Genomic DNA, 7,426 nt, shown 5'->3' on the forward strand with positions numbered 1-7,426 from the left:
GTAAAACAATGTACCCGATGTATATTATTGCACAGTAAGAGATCAAAATGCCACTGACAGAAAGTATGAAAGTACATAAGACCTTCTCTGGCTATAACGCATTCTTGCTACATGTACAGAATATTTTTAATGGTATGTTACATGGTATTTCTACCAATGAAACATTGAGCTATATCAGAAATAATGGAGTACAGTGTTAGAGTTTATTGTTGTGGGCATGTAATGCAAAGGTGTTTAGCATGCCTTTGGTGCTACTTAGGGAAGCTTAATCAGCAGATCCATTAAAGATGCTATATGAGTAGGATTTGAGCATAATTTAGGTTCTCAGCTTTAGTGTAGTACTGAGGGAGTGCTGCATTGTTGGAGGTTACCATTATTCAGATGAGATGTTAAACCAAAGCTCTACCTGCCTGTTCAGGTTAATGTAAAAGATCACATGGGACTTTTTTGGAGAAGAGCAAGGGAGTTCTTCCTGTATCCTGGCCAACATTCATCCTTCAATTAACCTCGTCATTCATCTTGTTGCTTTGTGGGATCTTGCTGTGCCCAAATTGTCTGCCTTATTTGCCTACCAAATAGCAGTAACTACATTTCACAAATAATTAATTGGCTGTGAAGTGCTTTGGGATGTTCTGAGGACATGAGTATATCAGACACTGTAATTGTGAGAAGGTACTGCAGAGATCCACAATTATATTTCACGAGCCCCAAAGAGTTAAGAAATAATAGGTGTGAATTTCCATGGAGGTTTTCTCGTATATCCACTTTAACTTCGGCAGAAGAACCATGGAAACTCCAGATAAGCAGCATAAATGCCATTTACTCCATTTTTCCAGGATTTCTACTGCTCATCTGCTGAACTAATGACAGATGAGCGGGAGAACCAACTTGGAAATTTACCCCCAATATGCCGAAAGACCAAAACCCACAGCAATGTCATGGCAACTTTTAGTATGAGTATTCTTTGCTATCAGGCTCCTGAACACAAAAAAATGCTAACGATCTTCAGCAATGAAAATAAATATTAAGAAACAGCATGTAACATTTTCTGGTGCTCAAGACTGTACAAATGAAAGGTGCAAGTAAACGGACAGTGTAACATTAAGACTGTCAGAAGTTTGTATTTGTCGGGCATAATTGAAACCTTTTGGAGACCTGAAAACAAATGCGCAGGAGGCCCAGCTTTAACCTCAGTTTATCCATTTCATATTTACCCATAATCCTACGTTACTGTGTATGCACTTTGGGCAGAAATTGAAAGGCTCTGCAGTTGTCATGGGGCCTCACTAGATGTGAGCCTGGTTCAGAGATAGGGTACAACATTGTAATCCTTATTCTGCACCCTGCATTTGCATCTAGCAAGGCTCCAGACCAGCAGTGGAGCCTTTCAATTTCTGCTTCTCAACTGACCCAAAAAAAGTGCTACTTTTATGATGCATGCTACCAGCAGAGGGTCTCACGCGTCAGCATACGAGGCGCATAACAAGGGTACACTGCCCATGAGTTTCCATCCATAAATTTTAGTGCACATTCAGAAAATCTTTGATAATTGATGTGCACTATCGTTTCAGATAGCATTTAGGCTATCGGAATTGCCACTCATAACACTAAGTGTGAAAGTTTAATGACAGGCTAAAATCATTGTACTGAGTGAATCATAGACCAGTGGGGATCTTCTATATGAGAGGTGTGCTAATCAGTTTCATTACAATTTTTTTTTACAGAGGATTGTGTAGTTTCTGTTCTCTTTAGATTGCATTACATATGTTATTTTGAGAAACCATGTAATTTAATATTCCTTTTGTCATTTTTATTCACTTGCTTTTCAATTTGGCCTGTTTTGTTATATAAATAAAAAGGGTCAGACAATGTGTGTCACTTCACAATAGGAGATATGATCATCATATTGCGAACTATCCCTAAAGAGCTGTAGCGACCATGATGCCTAAACCTATTTTCTCTGTTCCCTTCCTATTGGTTTCCAATCTTCTTTGCTTGGTTCTCAGTGGAACTCCTGTATCATAGCCAACACTAAGTCAATAGAGGTTGTGGCAGAGTGTAAGTTTAGATATCAGTAAAACAAAATCATACAGTACCTTACTGAGTCCCAAAATTAAAAGTGCTGCACAGTTACTTATTTAAAAAAATGAAATAGATCGGAGAATTTGTATGACCATGTGTTTGTATGCTGATATTGCATATAGTGGTTGATTCTTTATCCAATTTAACTTGCCAACTCTCATTACAAAGCTAACTGAGAACTCCCAGATTTAACAGGAACCTAGCGTTTTTGAGGAGTTATGGTGGGTGTTTGGTGGAACGCAAGGAAATTTGGATCCATTGTCATTAGTTCTCAAAACCCCAGCAGATTTGTTACCTGTAGTTACTTTTGAGACTTTTAAAAACATAGTACCCAAAATTCCAAAGAGGTGGAAGTACAGAAGACGAGCTGAACCGTTTTTTTATGGGGATCAAATATTAGAATGACTGGATATCTGCACATGTTGCACTCCACCAGATTTTCCATTCTGCTCTGCCACCAGTGCAGCCATGCAAATGAAAGGATTAGGACAGGATGGCGTCAACCATCCTAAATCCCATCATTTGTGCCCTTGAAATTTCCCACTCAACCTGCTGACCTTGATGCCAAAGGCAGAAGTTGTCTCTTAAAGGGGAACTGCAAACCTAAATAAAATCAGTCAAAAACTTCAGGTAGCTGTAACTTTTGTTTCCCTTGAGCAATCTTGAAAATCTTTGGGGTGACAGCACTTTAGGAGACTCGGGTTGCATTTCGAAGAATGAAGACACTCACTCACCTTTAGGTGCAGGCTGCCTTTAAATGATGTCACACTCTGCCATCCTCCACCCTCCCGGCCCCCTCCACCCCTCCCCGACAAGTTTTCTGAGCCTCCTTGGGAGCTTCTGCCCTATTGCTGGCATGACTCTCGACCATGTACCACCTAACATTATTCAGTTGAGCTAATGTGGAATTTTTGACAGAGCCAGTTTCCTTGGCAACAGGTGCACTTAAGTCCTTCTTTACTGCACTTTCAGCAGCAGATCACAGGACTCGGAATTTCAGGGCCATGGTTTCCAGTTGTTGAAGAAGCAGTATTCTTTTAACCAGCATTGGTGTCAATCATTAACAGTCTACGATTGTTGGCACGCAGAGGCCAGCCACTTCACTTATTCCTGTCACTGTGGGAGCACCTAGAAGGAGCACTGGGTTAGATTCTAGATCACACAAATCATATACTGTCACCAAGGTAAAAAACACTAGGTACTCACACATTAGATTTGAAAAATCAAGTTTTGTTGTACTAAGGTTCAACTGTTTCTGGAGAGTCTTCTTATTATGCTGTTAGATAATGTATCGGCATGTGACAGGAATGGTATCTTTGGTAGTTTATTTGCAGCTAATGTCTGCATAGGTGAAGGCGCATTTAGTCATGGCATGGTGTAAGTGTAGCAAGGACTATTGATGAATTGGGTGGATGAGGTGTTTATGTGAAGCAACATGACATATGACTGTAGCAGTATACAAAGCTTCTGCTGCAGCAGGATTTTCTAGTTCCTCCTGCTCAATTTGGTCATCTCCTTACAATAGTTGGTTGACCACCTTGTCCTGGTTCTCCACAGTTACGGCTTGTGGGATGGCAGAGTTGTGCAGTATTTATTAGACTATGATGATCCTGGGGACTTTGGCTATATTGTAGGATGACCCAAACCTGTGAAGACATCTTAAGTGTTGCTTTAATATCCCTATGGTTTATCCTATAAGGATTCTGATAGTTGCATGCACTTTATTGTGCCTATGGTTAGAAGGTGTTCATGGCTGTTGTGGAGGGATCATACGAGAGGGATTAACAGGATGGTTTTGGCCTCTTAGAAGCCAACTTTACACTTTTCATTATAGATCAATTAATGAGAGTACAACGGAATGCCTTAAATAAATGCAATGCTACAAATTAGGGTCTGCACTAGATATTCTGGACTTTTGGAGAATCCTGCGATCCAGAAAAAATGCAGTTCCCGTGGAAAATGTGACAAAGTCGTTGGCAAAAAAGACATCAGACACAACTGCGCATTGAAGATTGGCTGATGTTGCTGATGTCTCCTGTGGCACCCTAGAACAAGCCTGGGGCATAAAAAGGTCCAGGATGAGATGACATTGACAGCCACTGGCAGTGTTGTGACTTTGGTGGAGTTTGATTGTAGGTCAGGTTCCAGAATGTTTCAACTTTATCGCAACCTCTCTGGTGAATTGCAGACTACAAAGATAGAATGGGGAATTTTAACCCACCCTGCCCAGCGGGAATGGCGCGGGCATGAAGTTAAAATAACTATTCAAAGATTACCACCCCATTCCCGCTCAATTCTTGCCTGCTGCCATCTAAACTGGGCCCTGTTTTTAGGCGGTCGAGCGCACACCTGACTTAGGCGGGAGCCTCTCTAATAGATGCTAATTGGGCTTCTTTGAGATCTATAGAACCCCGATGGCATTTTAATGGTCTACTGAGTGGGATGTTCAATGCAGGGAAGAGGAAGAGGCCCTTTAAGGTAAGTCAAAAACTTTACTTAGTCAGGCAGGAGGAGCAGGAGTGCACATTGCATGACAATGTAATGGAGCAGCATGTGGTGTGCTAGGATCCTGCACACAGACTGTGTACAAGGCTGGTTAAAGCCCCAACATCTGTGTTAATTAGGGGCCTTCCCCATAATGCATCTGGAGTACTAAGCAGTGTTCCAGATGCTTAGCATTCATTTGCAGTGGACGCTTCAGGGGAGGCCTCTAGGAAAATGATATCTTTATCCCCAGGATAGTTCTTCCCTTCTAATTGGTTCACCATTCCTTGCTTGGCCTCGAAAGGCCAATCTTTCATTGTTTCCAAGGCCACTTTTGCTTCCCACAAAGTGCCGCAGCTTTTAGAGCAGTCAATAGCCTTTTAATGACTGTTGACGTCTGATTTTGTGGTCCCTGCCTGCCATGGCACTACCAGCATATCATGCACTGGGAGTATCACAAAAATATTTAAGTGAAGAAAGAAAACTCAGTTGACATAGTTGCTAGGATGGAGATAATCACTTATCCTGTTGGTAAGGTTGCCCCATGTAGTACAATGTCCTCTTCCTGTTATGTGGACATGTTGCTACTTTGCTGGTATATTTGAAGTCTGTCATAAATAAAGATTAAATTGATTTTAAATACGTATATATGTGGTTGTGTCTGATTTGACAGTTCTGAACCCAAATTAAGTTTAGAGACATGGTAGATAACTTGGCTATCAAGAAAACCCAAAGTACTTCAGAATTACTTTTGAAGTGCAGCCACTGTTGCTATGTATAGAAAGAAAACCAGCTAAATAATTGCCAAATGTTGTAATATGATGCAAGAAAAGGCAGACTGAGACATTTTCTTTAGGTACAATTTATTATATAACGGTCTTATGAATGACAATGTCATCAGAGTACAGCCCTGCAGTGCACATTGTTACTGAGGTATTGAAAATCGAGAGAACGATGTGTTTCAAACTCATTCACTGGAGTTAAGCTATACACAGACTGTTGTGAGTTAATGTTACAGATCATTATTCACTAGTGGGCAATCAGAACTAAGTAACCCATCTCTCAGGAGATGCTATACTTTACACTATAAAGAACACCTACTCACAACATACTATACAACTCCAACAGCTCGTGGACTACTAGAACATTGAGTGTTTGTTTCTGTTAGGAAAATCTGCTCTGTTTTTATGTTTACATTTACCTCAATGCTAAAAAATGAATAGGACCTTATTTTCAGACTTCTCACGTGGTAGCATTGTTTGTGAATGGATTTTTTGCGTAAGTTGAGGTTTTTTGGGATGTGCAGTAGTTTCGATGGCCATGATTTTAAATGGGAAAAGTGGGTGGGTTGGGGGCGAGGGGGGCAGTAAAAATGTTTAAAATCTAAAACCTGCCCCAACCCACCTCCAACCTGCCCACTTTCGGTTTTCACGGAGGCGGGACAAAGATTGGGCGACCAACTCGCTCTCAGGAGGCAGGTCGGTCAGTAAAAGCTTTCAAGGAAGCTGTGGGCCTCAATTTTGACAGATTTTTTATTTTCAACCCCTGGGAGCCGGGAAACCTGCAGTTTCAGGCCTTCTTGCCTCCTTTCACGCCACGTGAAAGGAGGCAAGAAGGCCTGAAACTGCAGGTAAGTGCCTTTATAGCACAACCTGTGGGCCCAGAGGAGCAGGAGTGCTTCCCCCAGGCCTAACAATCCTACCTGCAGAGACCCCCCTCCACGATCTCCAACTCTCCGTAATCCGATGCCCCACCACGATCTCCGACCCCTCCACCTTCAATCCCCCCCACAATCTCTGACCCCCTCACAAACTCCGACCCCCTCCCCCACGATCTCTGACACCCCCACTATCTCCAACCCCCGCGATGACCCCCGACCCCAACCCCCCCCCCCGATGACTGAGCCCTCCGCCTCCCCCGATGACTGCCCCCCGACCCCCCAATGACTGAGCCACCGACCCTCCACCCGCATGACCCCTGATGACTGAGCTTCCCCCCCCCCCCCCCCAATCTAACAGTTACCCATTCACATCCTCCTTCCTCTTCTCCCATCCGACTGAAGCCAGCCTGTCAGGCGGGAAATCGTCAAAAAAAACACGTCTCTACTTCAAAATCGTAAGGACGTCTGGGAAACCCGTACTTCTGAGTTTCTCATCAGGAATTCCACCCCCCCGCCCCCCCCCCTATAAAATCATGCCCGATATTTTTAGTGTGTTGAGTTGTACCAGCACACGTCCACAGTCCACCAGCAGACTCTTTTCAAAACTAACAGCTGTGGAAAAAATTACCCAGATCAATTTTAATGTATTAAAAAACATCTGTAGAAAATAAGCAAAAAAAATTGCAGCTAAGCAGGAGAATTAGTGTTGGATAAGACACCTGAGAGTAATAGGCAATGCATCATTTTCAATATCTAGATAATGTGGCGAATCATTTAAGAAAAGTTAAGAGAGTGCTGGGATCGCTTTAATAATTTCATATAAAATTTTAACGGCTGGAAATCTGTGGGGCGCATGCGCCCGACTTCCTGATATGAACTTCTGGCGGGCAAGGCTCGCCATCAGGAGTGCAATCTTGGGAAATTACCCCTATATAGGTAGGATATAGAGTAAATTCACTGATCCTGCACTCCCAGCGAGGGGGTTCATTCCAAGGGCCATTAAGTCACTGCTGTAGTGTTGTATCTCTATTCCCAATGTGCTGACGGATAATCTGTGCCCTTGGTGTTGGCTGTAATTTTTACTCTCTTTTTGGGTCCAACAACCCACCTTTTTTTGCCGGCATTCTGCTTTAATTCCAGACCTCATGGATAGAAATGCATAGGGGTAAAATTCCGTCTTGGGCCATAGGGCAAAATAGG

This window comes from Heptranchias perlo, chromosome 11 (assembly GCF_035084215.1).
Source record: "Heptranchias perlo isolate sHepPer1 chromosome 11, sHepPer1.hap1, whole genome shotgun sequence".
NCBI lineage: Eukaryota > Metazoa > Chordata > Chondrichthyes > Hexanchiformes > Hexanchidae > Heptranchias > Heptranchias perlo.